At 41.0% G+C, this 14176-nt stretch overlaps 1 protein-coding gene across 2 annotated transcripts in view; it reads left to right on the forward strand.

Annotated features, from left to right (window-relative positions):
• Positions 1 to 14176, forward strand: part of Cdh11 (cadherin 11) — a 152999-nt gene that overhangs the window by 59830 nt on the left and 78993 nt on the right. The window contains exon 2 of one of the 2 annotated variants that reach the window (XM_041650143.1): positions 4384 to 4511. The exons of the other annotated variant lie outside the window; for it this stretch is intronic. The gene's annotated coding sequence lies outside the window, so the exon portion shown is untranslated. The remainder of the gene's footprint in view (positions 1 to 4383; positions 4512 to 14176) is intronic. 2 annotated transcript variants of the gene reach the window in all.

The following is a 14176-nucleotide window of genomic DNA, read 5'->3' on the forward strand; positions in this document are numbered from 1 at the left end:
ATTTTTACTTACTACTCTTCATGATAATCCTCCAAAATTGTTATTATCTACATTTTATCTAGAGACTAGGGCCCCAGACAGTTATTACTTACCCAAACTCAATCTAGTTTTGCACAGGCAAAACCTGAACTTTAAGTCATATTTTCTCACAGTGCTTTTCCCTTTCTTCTAAAAATTCATAATTGACTGGCTTATCTTATAAAATATGCTTCACCATATGGTTTGGGGACTTTGGCAATAACAGGAAAAAAAAAACCACCCAGTGGTGATTATTAATGGCGCTTAATCATCACTTTGACAACGTTGAGAACATGTAACACTCTAGAAAGCCGTAAGTTCCCATCTGTAGATGCCCAGAGTGTGTTGCACTTATTGAGCCCCTTCTGCTGCTTGCTGAGCAAGAAAACCACAGAGCAGGATCGGCCACGTGCCTCTACTCATTGCTTCTAGACCATAGTAAAGCGTAGTCCCAGCAGCTGCTTCACAAATCTGTGTTTTAACCACTTTAGAGTGATGACATACAAAAGCTTACTCATCTTTTGTTTTGATTGACTCTGCTCCCAACCATCTTCAGTGCGTTGCTGCGTGCATACAGCAAATGTGGAAAGTATCTTTGCACACACAACAGAAGCAGACATTGTTTGTTCTGCAAAGCGACTCTGATGCTGGGGCTCTTAGAACTTCGGAGGAGTGGACTTCTGGCAACTATTTCCGTGCTGCATGGACCTGAGGATTCATTACCAAGTCACAGTTTCTGTATCTGTAAAATGGGGTTGCACTGCAATCATCCTTGTCTGTATTGCTCCCCTCTGTTGTTTTTCTGTCAGCACAGAGGCTGTGCTTTATCTGTTATTGCTGTTCCCACAGGATGAGCTATGTCACTGTCATCAAATGTAGCTTTTAATTAAATCTCAATTGTCCTATTTATCAATAAGACTCGGGGGTCAAAGGCTGGGTTGAAAACCTGCTGGCTCAAAGAGGTAGGGCAATAACTAGCTGGCCTTATCTCTTTGTCAGCCTTTCCAAAAGAGTGTCCTTCTGCTCTGCCAAAACAAAAACAACCCATGCTACACAAAGTCCCTCCTTAGGACTTCCTGCGTGTCTCTCCATCACCTTACAGACATCCTCTGACTCTCTATGATTACTTTATATCAATGAGTTTGAGATGGAGGAAGGAGAGAGATGAGAGCAAAGGAAGAGATATTTTGATTGAGGGAACCACTATGGGGTTCGCAAGAAACCTGGCACCAGAGAAATTCCCAAGAACTCACAAGTATGACCCCAGCTAAGACCCTAAGTGACAGAAGAGAGGTTGTCCAAACTGTCATTGCCCTGTTGTCAGACTGATGAATATCTTAAATATCACCATAGAACCTTCATCCAGCAAGTGATAAAAACAGAGGAAGAGACCTGCACTGGAGCACTGGACTGAGCTCTCAACATCCAGATGAATAGTGTGAAGAGTAAGAATAAGAGCATAGAGGTCAAGACCATGATGGGTAAACCTACTGAAACAGCTTACATAAGTCAATGGGAGCTCACCAACTCCAGCTGAACAGGAAAGGAAACAGCATAGTACCAAACCAGTCCCTCTGAATGTGGGTGACAGTTGTATGACTGGGGCAGACTATGGGGCCACTGGCAGTGGCACCAGGATTTATCCCTACTGCTTGTAATGGCTTTTGGGGGAACCTACTCTCCTTGGATGTATACCTTGCTCATCCTAGATACAGCATGGAGGGACTTCAACTTTCTCCAAAGAAATGTGCCTTACCCTCTCTGAGGAGTGGATGGGGATGGCATGAGAGAGAAGCAAACACTATTTCATTGACTTGGGGATGGAGTCACACACTTTCAACCTACAGGATTTTACTCTGTCTTCCAATTCATGTCCTTTTCACATGCAAATATAATCATTCTGTTCGAGCAGGTCCTTATATCTGATTTGTATTAACACTAATTATGTATTTTTTATCAAAAATAGATTTTTTTCATACAATACATTCTGATTATCATTTCTTTTCCCTCACCTCTTCCCAGATCCTTTCTATTTACCCACCCACCCAAATCTACATCCTTTCCTTCTCTCTCATCAGAATTTAAAGAAGCATTAAAAAAAAACATAAAATGAAACCAGATGACTCAGAATAGGAAAATACAAAGAAAAACAGGAGTAAAAGAGCCCAAAGAAAAGCTCAAGGAACACATACAGATACAGTAACACAGAAACTGAGATATATTTTCATACCCACACCCATAAATCCCATAAAAAACACAAAACCAGAAACCACAATATATACTCAAAGAGCATGTGAGGCAATACAACAACATTAATAACAAAAGCTTTAATATATAGCATTACAGAAAAGAACCTCCCAAAATGCTGCTGTGTTCCTTTTTCCTTGGCCATCTACTGCTAGGCACAGAGCCTAGCCTCAGAAATGGCTTGTGTTCTCAATAAGAATTTGTAGAGAAAGCTATTATTTCATTTGTGACTGGTTATCAATTGGAGATAACTTCTGGATTGAAGATAAGGACTAATGTCCACTTCCACTTTCAGAGAAGGGACCCATCTGTCGCAGACCTGTGCAATTGCTATTCATGTTGTCACAGTCTCTGTGAGTTCAGTGTGTGTTGGTCCATCTGTAGTTTGAAGGTCTTTTTTTCTTGGCATCCTCATGCTCTCTGGATCTTATAATGTTTCTAACTTACCTTCCTCAGGGTTCCCTGAATCGTAAGTAGTGACAGGAGTGATGTAGCATTAGTTTTAAAGTTTCATTTCTCATCTAAATTTTGTCTATTTCAAACATGAATGAATCAAATTACAGTTCATCTTGAAGCCAAATCCTGTGTAGCTATAATTTGTAGACCCAAATAAATTATGTGCTTCCATGATATTGGGAGGCATAGGATGGATGAAGTAAGAGTGATGAGTCCCAAGCAAGTCTATGCCTAAGAGGGTAAACCATTACTTATGGAGGGTCAAAAAAAAAAAAAAACTGGCTTCAGTTTGAAAGCTCTGTTTTTTTAGATCAGCAGAGACCTCTCCCCTGGGGTTCACTTAATGTCAGTTAATTGGTTATATAAGTCTGGTTGAGATCCAGATCCTGAGATCTAAAGATGTGATTTGCAGGTGGCAACATATTTGCTGCCTGGCTAATATGGGTCTCCTGGTTGCGTCATCAGCTCCATGTTGTATGAATGCCTCCATGTATGTTCATAATAAATCCAGGACTGCCTGTTCTTGGCACCCTGAGAATCTTACACATTATGACCATTTTACTGTTCTTGTTGATATCTTCTCTGAAGCAACGTGCTAGGAGCACATTTTTGAAGATTTACAATTCATTTGCCTTCTTTCCGTGAGGATTTTTCTTTGTTTTGTCTGTTATATTTTGTTTGAATGTGTTGTACTAAGGAGATATTATATAGAGAAAGGAAAAGTAGACTTTGAAATAAGCATAGTACAACAAATAGCTAATAAAGATTTTGATTGAGGGCCTCATGCAAACTGAGTTGGTCACAGAACGCTGACATCCTGGAGCTGAAGGTCGTTCAAGAACATCTGTAGGCTGCAGTCTGAGGGACGCTCTGCCAGTCAGCATCTTCGTGTGCTCAGTGCCTCAGTTTTTAAAGACGACAGCTGTTTAAACACTCCATATACTTGTCTCCATTCATTCAACTAATATATGAACAGCTGCTCTGGGATAGGGAAAGTGTTGAACACTTCAGTAGATACAAAGTTCTATCAGACCAACATCTAGGCAGAACACAGCTCCTCCCACACAGGAAATCCAGATTTTGGTTGCAGTGAAGAGGAAACGCAAACCTGATAAGGACTGAATGCATGCTCAGCCCTGTGCTCTCATCTTCTTGACGGGAAATGGCTATCTCCAACACCCGCTGTTCCTTGTTGTTCTTGAGTAGACCATCCCATGAGGACCAGTCTCCTCCAGAAAGCTGTTTTTCACTTTAGGAGGGAATGCATGCCTTTGGAGCAGAGTACACATTAATTAGAAAATTGTCCCTGAATGCTGTCAATCTCTCCTGCAAGGGTTATTGCTATTTCTAGAGCAAGTGGGTGTGACAGTCACAGCACAAGTACTTGGGCAGTCCCCCAGATTCACCTTGTTATCAAAGTACTAAACAAGATGCAGTTAATCACACTGTCCTGGTAGTTCTAAATCCACAAGTTTCCCCAGTTTTCCCTACAACTGTAATAGCTTACTTATACTTTCTTTGTATGCCTAGGCTATTTTCTCTGAAGAGAAAAGTCTAACTTATGCCACTGTCTATGCCCAATATAAAGGCTTGGGGCATTTTAGTCATTTCTACTGCATCTATATTACTAATGCTGCTTCTCTTCTGTATCTTTTCTTTCAGAAATCACTGTGCTTTTGGCTTTGTGGACCTGTGAAGACATTCATTTCTCTTGTTATCTGTTGAATGACCAATCAGATGGGTGGAGTATGTTATAGGAACTGGCAGCAAGTGTCCAATGGGTGAAGAAGGTAAGATGGGTCAGCAGTACCGAGGGAGTCTCAGGTTACTATGTCTGTGAAGGCGGGAGTTATGTGTGCCAGTTACAGTGCTTATGTCTGGCTCAAGCTGGAATTTCACTAAACCTGAAGTGGAATTTTAGAGGGAGAGAAATTTGTCTCTTTGGCTTTAAGAAGGCAACTTTTCAATATTGTTTTGGTTGGCTTCTCTGTCTTGGGTACCTGTGAGGTGCCAATCCGCAGAGGACAAACTTTTTGATTGAATCTGGTATGGAAGAGAGGAGAAAAACTGAAGAGTAATTCTGTAAAGAGGACATGTCCGGACAGACTGATTAAGATGATTGTTGTACTGCATTTATGTCCTTTTTGTCTTTTGAGAAGAATTTTTAAGATAAAAACAAGGTGGCTTGCATTCTGCAAAAAAGAAAAATAAATAGAGTAGAAATGAGGGAAGAGAAAGAAAGAGAGAGACAGAGAGAGACAGAGAGAGACAGAGAGAGAGAAAGGAAGGAAGGAAGGAAGGAAGAAGAAAGAAGAAAGAAAGAAAGAAAGAAAGAAAGAATTAGTTCGGAGACTGCAATGTTTATACCTCAAAAGCTCAAAATCCAGGGTAGCTCAGTCATGAGCCAGGAGGTCTGATTTTAATGCTAGGCCCAGCTCTGCTGTTCTCTGACTGAATGTGGATACCTACATATGAATTAATTAACAGCTTCTTAAGAGACTTCCAAAATTCTTTAATAAGAAAGCCACCCTTTCACTGGCCAGATCACATCTCTGCTACCCTTTCTGCACACCCACTCTTTGTTATAAGCCTCCCCCCATCCAGGAGCTATCAATTAGGAACCAGACTCATTTACCCCAAACAATAACATTGCTCTTCTTTTGATTATATCTTAGCGTTGACCTTTTTTTCCCTAAAAACGATTTGTTGCTTGTTTGCTTTCATTATTTATTCCCTAAGATAAAATCATCGTTGTTTCTCGGACAATCCTTCAGTGGCCAGGGATTACACCATCCGCAGTAATCTCACTTCAGGTCACAGTTGTCAGTATACAAAACACTTTTCTAGTCATTGAGATCAAACAGAAACACCTCACAGGAGGAAAGACTTCCTTTGACTGGCTCATTGTTTTGGGAAACTGAGTTCACTGTGGTTGGGAGGGTGGAGTGTAGAACAGGTCCTTCACAGCACAGATGGATGAGATGTATTCATAGAGGAACTGGGGATTACTGAAATCAGCTAACTGGCATTGCATGCTTGCACTGTGTCAGAAGCATGCTGTCTTTAGAGGTACCACTCCCTTAATCCTTCCTTTGTGCACCAGCTATTATTATTATTTAAAATTTTTAAATGAGAAAACTCGACCTTCTAGAGGATAAGCTGCCCGTGGCAATACGCTGCACTTCTTTATCTTTTTAGTTCGCACCAAGGGAACGTCTGACTTTTTCTATAGCTGTGCCTTTGGCCAGCCTCCGTCTGCCTTTCCTCTAAATGATCTGCTAGATTATGGGCAAAAGCATTTCCTCCACATAAGGCTCCTTCCTAGTTTGGTCCTCCGAAACTATTGTTTAAAACACAGCCATCTAGACACTATGTGTGCAATGTATATGTCTTTGGAGATTTTCAGGATCTTTTTTTTTTTGTCTCATATATTAATGAGAGTCTGTTTTAGGAGAGAATTTCCATTTGAGAAATGTTCAAACTCCCCCCCCCCCATGCTCTGGTTAACAGTTGATAGGGAAACAAAAACACAAACAAAACCACAGTGTGTGAAAGACTCAGCGGAGGAACCTAAGTTGCACCTCCTTGCCAAGCACCAACCTGACTGGGAAACTGCAAGGCTGGCATGGGCTGCCCTGGTGTTGGCATCTTCCATGTTTCTTTGCTCTGATGCCTGGTTCGGCAGGAGGCCTGCATTCCTCTGTGGTCATACCTGTGAATGCTGATCATTTTGCTTTTTCCAAGGCTGATGGGCCTCTTCATTTTATCAGCCCTCTGAATTCTTCACTATATGACATTTCCTATTTTTCCAGATAGTGGGTGTAGCAGTAGGCCGCTTGTTTGTCTCGGCTACCCAGAACCAAAATAATCAAACAGAAACTATATTATTGAAAACACCACTTGGCCCTTTAGGTCTAACTCCTTATTGGCTAACTCTTACAACTTAATTTAACCCATTTCTAATAATTTGTGTATGGCTATGTAGCTGTGGCTTACTGGCAAGATTCCAACTGGCATCTGTCTTTGATGGAGTTACAAGGCTTGCCTCTGACTCCACCTCCTTTCTCCCAGCATTCAGTTCCAACTTCCCCACCTACCTAAGTTCTGACCTACTACAGGTTCAAAGTAGTTTCTTTATTCATTAATGGTAATCACAGCATACAGAGGGAAATCCCACATTAAGTGGGGACAGGTAGCCTGAGGTACTAATGAAGCAGTCAAAAGTGAAAATCTGCTAGGTTGTTTTTTCCTCCTAGAGGTTAAACATAGCCTTTTCTTTGGGACTTTCCATGGCTCTTTTAATCCAAGGAGAGGAAACAAAATATTCTTATGCTTCCAGAAAAATCACTGAAACCAAGGTGCCTGCTACTCACAATTTCCTAAAAAATTAAAAACCACCACCCCCACCACCACAAAAAGCTATGACACAAATGGCATAGACTCTTGGACTTTTCAGGGCAGAGTTCTGATTTTAAGAAAAGGACTTTTACGTCCCAGGGGAGAAAACAGCTTGTCAAAGCTCATCTTCTAGGAAGAACAAAACAAGACAAATAACGAGCTGGATTTGACTTAGTGTCTTAACTTTGGTGGCTCAAAAGAATCTAGAAGTGTGTCCATTGCTTTTCTACTGATTGCTAGTATGTGAGGATTTTAGCGTTTCTTGATCAGGGCCCTGTGATTTGCCACAAACACAGGTAGAGATGAAAATGATATTTTCCCTCTTGAAATGATGCTTGCATCCAAGGAGATCTGTGTGATGTACTCAGATCCGAGTGGCAAGGAAAGAGGAGAGACTTTTAGCACGCAGTAGAGACTGGGGCAGAGGAACGACTCTTAGATCAACCTCTTGGGAAATTTCCTGGAGCTTTCACTTCCATCCCGGCCGATGTGTAACTCAGGTAGTCATCGCAGCTCACCAGAGGAATTCCCCAGGCAGCTGCAGGATAGATGTCAGCCCTGCAACCCTGCTGGGTATTTAATAGAGCACTGGGGCCTGCAAATGAATGTTTAGGAGGAGCAAAAGGGAAATGCCCTCTCCGGAAGAGAAGTACAAGAACATTGATCGTTGCTCAGTAGGGACTTCAGGTCACGGGTCACCCAATTATTTCTCATCTGCATAGAAGTCAATTCCAGAAAGCTGCTTGGAGGGCAGCTCACTTGCGCTGCCAGACCCACGGGCTCTGAATTGTCAGTGACAGCTCTAAGTGCAGGCAGCCCGCTCCTGTGTCCTATGTGCCTGCTGGGGCTGTCGGTGAATGCACATTTCCTATTTCAGGATGTAGGCTAGCGTGGAGAAGGAGGCCAGGTTTCTGTCTGGAGTCAGTGTCACTGGGATCATAAACAGACACTTCATTCACTCGCGGACCACATACTGCAGCTCTTTGCTATGTGTAATGTGACAGCCACTCCCTGATTCAAGGATCGATTGCACGACGCTCTTACGGGCTTGGTGAAGTGAATATCGAATATCTCATCCCTCGTTGTATGCCAGTCTGAAGGATGAGCTTGCACCAAAGTGCAGGTGCTTTGTCTTGCTTTATTTAACTCACAACACACAAAAGGACCATTTTTAACAATAACTGGGTGGTGTTTATTGACCATCGTTATAAGGCAGGATCAGTCTTACATCAGTCTTTGCAGTTATTATCTTGCTTGATGCCACCAAAACTTTGACAGATGTCTTGGGGGCTCTGATAAATGAGGATATTGAAGTCCAGAGGAGCTAAAGCACTTGCAGAGGGCCTCATAACTGACCTTGGATCGGTTGTATTGTTGCCCCTGTGCATGTCAGTATGGTATTTCAAAGTCATCAGTATGCCTCTTCTAAGTCAATTGCGCCTTGCTTATCAGTCTCAATCAACTTGTGTAGGAGGAAGTTTGAGGGTAATACTTATTGCAATTATTTTGGTATAGTCATGTTTCAAAACTCCATTATGGATTTAAAAGTTTTCCATTTTGGCACAGTGGGTTTTAGCACCAATATGGTTCTTGGGAGGGGGAGTTGTTATTCATCAACCAAATCACAGATGAGACATATTTTTTTTATCTCGAACTAGGTATTAAGCCTGACATAAAAAAAAAAACATCCGTGTTCACACAATGAAACTGAAATTGTACCTGTAAAGAACCTTGCCCTGTATTCTATTGATGAAGTAGGGGTGGTAGGCATGGAACCAAGACACAGTCACAACTATAAATGCTTCACACAGAAGGGCTAACTCTGCTAGACTAACTCAGGAGAGGCTTCGCTGGATATAGAGTTGAGCATGGGTAGGTTTGACTATGAGGAGATGAAGAATTGCTTGCCAGGTAAAGGGACTGCTGCTATAGACGCTCAGTTAGCCTTGGTCATCAGTAAAATATGCCATAAATTGCTTATGTGTAAACAAATAAGATGATTGAATAAAGGTGATTTAAAATCAAAATAGAAAACTTGATGTTCAGAAAAAAACTTGTCCATTATTTGTGTTTTAATTTCCATCCCGAGTACACTACCACTATATTTGGTTTGATACATTACTGTCCAGAGACTTTCTAAGCAGTTACAGGGACATACATTAAAATAATCTTTTATGTTCATGGAGGCACCCAACTGCTGTCTCCTGCATACTGTTCTACATCACAGTTAAAATAAAAACAATTCTTTCTTCTTTTAATTGTACTTATTTGGGTTAAAGCATTTCTGTCTGCTTTTATTTTTTATTTTATTTTATTTTTGAGGCAGGGTTTCGCTGTATATCTCTGACTGTCCAGGAACTTGCTTTGTAGAACAAACATCTGTTTGCTTTTAAAACATTTCAAACCCAAAGAAGAATTAAAAAAAAAACAATATAAGAAACCATCATTTACCTAGAGTCACTGACTTATGAAAGTCATTTGGTTGCATTCTATGTAGTGGTTTTATGAATTATCACCCTAAATCAGGATACCGATTGTGTGCCTTATGTAGTCAACAAGTGAATGAAGTGTCTGTTTATGATCGCAGTGACATTGACTTTAAGAAGCCTGGCATCCTTCTCCATGGTGGCCTACATCCTGTTTCCTTGCTCTTATGGAGAGAAATACTCTGATGCACTGGCAAATAAGAGCATATTTTTTGACCTGTTAAAAGTAACTTAGGCACCCTGAGAATACAGATGGAGAGAGAAGATGATGGTTTGGTACCTTGATCTTTGGTTAAGAATTTGACCCTGACTTAATTGATCATCAAGGACAACCACTTGGGGAAGGAGGGTATGTTCCCTGTTCATTGTGCTTGTATTGTGTGCTTACTGGTCCAGAGAAGCAACAGACAGTTCAATTGAAACCCAATCTCTTGCATTTCCGACAAGCAGTCATTTAGATAGCATTATCTTTTCTGTTCTGCTTGTCAGAGTCAACACGGCATTTTCAAAACTGGTGTAGGTTTCTCTCCTTTGAAAGATCAAAGCATCTGAGCTTTGCTCAAGTTATCTGTGTACTTCCTTTCAGTGTTACATAGCAAGGGGTAGTGTGCATGTAAAGTAAGAGAAACTCTGAATACAGGGGCAGGCAGGAAGCAGTCTCAAAAGCCAATGTGACAGGGTTTTGTAGCCATGCGATCTAGATATGAAAGGATTATTCTCAGGTCCTCATTCATTCTTTCTCTCAGCCAACAAGTCCTGAAAGCCTTCAGGTCACACTCTTTCATGATCTTTGCCAAGATATAGTTTTGTGTGTGTGTGTGTCTGTTTTTTTTTTTTTTTCCAAGCGGCATCCTCTCAGGAGAGGAAAGTGAGACAAAAAGAAATATCTCAGTTGAAAAAGCAATTGAATCTGAGCACAGTAGGGTGGGATTTCAAAGAAGAATTTCCTAGACATTCATTAACTAACTCATTTATACATTAGGCACACATGTATTGGCTACTTACTCAAGCTATTTACGTGAGCACATGCCAATAAACTCATGATGCTTCCTATGATAAGGGAACTCATAAACCTAAGCAGGCATCCTTTGTTACCTTCTTGGTCTAACTGTTCCCTTAGGGTGGGACCTATATGACATTTCAGCCGTCCCTAGATAGTTTCAGAAGGAAATCAAGCCTTTGATCATCTGTCCTCCCTGGTATCACATGGTTCCTAAACCACAAGATTATCTGTCCCTCTAGAGGCTGCTAACCCAGATTACCCTATGCCCTTCAGAGAACTCAGAGCTCAAGGCAACGAGAGAAGAAAGGACAGGGAAAGAAAGGTAACAAGCCATATTAAATCTGCCACCAATATTTTGTGTCTGTGGAGGATTCAGAAGGTTACAGTAAGACACCTGGCAGATGCCTCCATTTGGAAGCTTTAGAGAAATTTTGAAGGGGCCAGTGAGTTCACCCTTTTGAGAGGCTCTGAATTTTAGTCTCTGAGAACCATGGCAAATGCTGTTAGGTTGCCATAGTAACAGTTCCTATACTTTTTATTTCACAGAGAAGGCATTTAAAAAATACTGGTTGCATACATGCAAAGCCTCTCCAAATCAGTCTGGCAGATTTCCTTGGCATCATGCTTCTACCCACTACAGATGTCATGCTGGATCTCTTGACACTCCTAACCACATTTCCTAATTTGTACTTAGTAAACAAACCTATGATGTGGGATTCCCTTCTGTATACTGTGAATACCATTGGTGAACAAAGGACTGCTTTGAGCCTATAGCAGAACAGGGCAGAGAGAGCTAGGCACGGAAAACTAAACTGAATGTTGGGAGGAATAAAAAGAAGTTAGGGAGAAAGGGCGGAACTTTAGCCGGTAAGCCACAGTCAGATGAATAGCAATGGGTTAAATTAATATGTAAGAGTTAGCCAATAAGAAGCTAGAGCTAATGGGCCAAGCAGTGATTTAAATAATATGGTTTCTGTGTGATTATTCCAGGTCTAAGCGGACAGGAACAAGCGAGTGGCCTCTTTCTCCAACAGACCTAGGCATGTACCTATGTAGTAGATTGCTTTTCGAGCATGCACAAAGCCCTGGATTTAATCTCCAGAATTATAATTTCCCCCAAAAAGATTAGAAAAGATCTAAAAAGACTCGTATTCATTGGCCTAAGTCAGGTGTCTTATTCTTGAACAATGAAAGACAAAAACATGTGGCTTGAAGAGTTTAACTCTCTGCAGTGCTTGAGGCTGTACCACTTTCCTGACATGAGCTGTCACACCACTGAAACACAGGGCTAGCCAGAATGGCTGGTGGCTCAGGATCTGCTAACATTAATACATTTTTTTTTCTTTTAGGTATATATCCACTGAACTGCAATGTGGTTTTTGTAGTGTTCTATGCCTCTTAGCAAGTGTTTTGGCTGCCTTGTCCTTTGAACGAAGGTTAATAGAAACCTCCTATTTCCTGGGTTCTTCTCATTGTATAATAGGATAAATGTTGCATCCAAGAGATGCAGTTTTGGGATGACCTTGCCTTACTCTAGCCCTATATGAAGGTGCACACTGGAGTCTGGGTTAAGGGTATCATGGACTGGAGCAGGAGAACAGAATATGAGATATTCAGAAGGGTTTGGATATGTGGGACTGACCTGCCAAAGGAAATAATTGCCAGGTTTAGAAATTGAAAAGATATTAAGGAAACAGATTTTAATTTCAAGTCTAGAAATATTGAATAAGGGTAGGGAGTAGTTTTCCTCGTAATTCTTATAGTAACTATGTAAAACCATGTAATGGTATTATAGCTGAATGAGAATCAAGTCAGATGCTAACTGTGCTGCTCATTTCCCCCTTTCTGTCATTACTTTTTGCCCCATCCATTAGATATAGGGCCCATTGCTGTTCATCGGCACATCCACTTCTTTACTCAGGGACTCTGCTGTTAGCAGCCTTGAAAGTCTCCTTGTATAAGTAGCGCTTCCTAATTGTTTCAGTATTGACTTAAATGCCCCAACTTGAGAGGATCTCTCTGACTTCACAAAAAGCCACAGCCTATACTCGTTATACTACTCTTCCATATTTTATCATTTCATCTAATCATTCAATGATTATCATCATTGATAAATATGTTTGTTTCCTGTCACGTTAATAAGTCTGTTGGTCAAGTCACTTATCCCATTGACATCCCTCAAAGTTTTACATGTCTGACCTACTCAGTGCTCTGAGGGCCAAGAGCAACGTGATCCACACCAGTTAGCTTTCTAAATACTTCTAGATTGAATGACAGAGCAAACATAATTTTTTGAATGTTTCCTGTATAGGTATATAAAATTGAATGGCTGTATTGGTTCACTAAAGAAGGAACTAGAGCTTGGACTCATCTGCATTTCTGGGTTGAGCAGAATCTTGGGACATTTCTGAATTCCTCCTGGATCATCAGTCAGATGCGAGTGGCAGCCAGACCTCGAACACTCCACGCCTGGGATGCCAAGGGTTGCATAATTGTTTCCCTCTGTGTGTATTTGTGCATTAACACTGGCCTTTTGGACTTTCCTGACCTATGTCCCTGCAGGAAAGATTGCATCTGTAATACTGTGGGAAATTGGGGCTGACATGTAGTATGGGACTCAAAGTGGTTTCACTTGAACAAACAGGGAATAATAACCATGCACTTAAATGCTGGAGTAGGTATCAATCAGAAGAATGTTCCTATAATCCATGTTTATAAAGCCTGTTAGCGTGAATTTTTGAAATAGCACTTATACCACTTTATTCTTGACAAATGGTGTTTGTAGCCATTGAGATATTTTATTTCAATTACGTGCCAGTGTTACAGAGAGAATTCTAACAATAGCCAGGCATAAGCCATTTTTATTGTATTCCTATCACTATTCCGGTTGTTAAACTCAACTGGACAGTTCATTAAGATGAAAAATTAACAACACATGTTAGGGGAAAATAATCATGGACCATGACAGCTTGTGGAGGCTTGCCTGTTCAGGGATGCAGACAGATGACAAACATACCGGTCTTTGGGAGAAATGGCATGGACCTATTTCTCCTAACTCATGTGTTTACCAAGTTAGTGTTCAAGGCTATGGGGAAAAATAGATATGATCATTGCCAAACAAGAACATTAAAAAGTCAGAGGGACTTTTATTGTCAACTGCTGGGCATCCAAGAAAGGTATATGACTGCTTCAAATATTCTTATTATTATTTATGCTTTTCATGTACAGGAGCCTTCATATGTGAGAAGTAGGGGATCAGATATCCTGCAGCTAGCATTGCAGGGAGTTGTGCTCCGTCTGACATGAGTATTGGGATAGCAACTTGGATTTTCTGGAGCAGGGATTTCTCTTAACCACTGAGCACTTGTACTGGCATTTCAATTGTATTTTAATAAACAGAGCTTGTCTGGGGATTGGGAGACTAAAATAGCCACACTAGTCAGCCTTACAGCCAGGCAGTGGTAGTACACACCTTTAATCCCAGTAGTCACACCAGTTGCCATAGAAACCAGGCGGAGCATGCCTTTAGTCCCAAATTTGCATTCCTTTATCCCAGAACTAGAGAGAT

This window comes from Microtus oregoni, unplaced genomic scaffold (assembly GCF_018167655.1).
Source record: "Microtus oregoni isolate MIOR12 unplaced genomic scaffold, Mior012 000004F_ref0000308, whole genome shotgun sequence".
NCBI lineage: Eukaryota > Metazoa > Chordata > Mammalia > Rodentia > Cricetidae > Microtus > Microtus oregoni.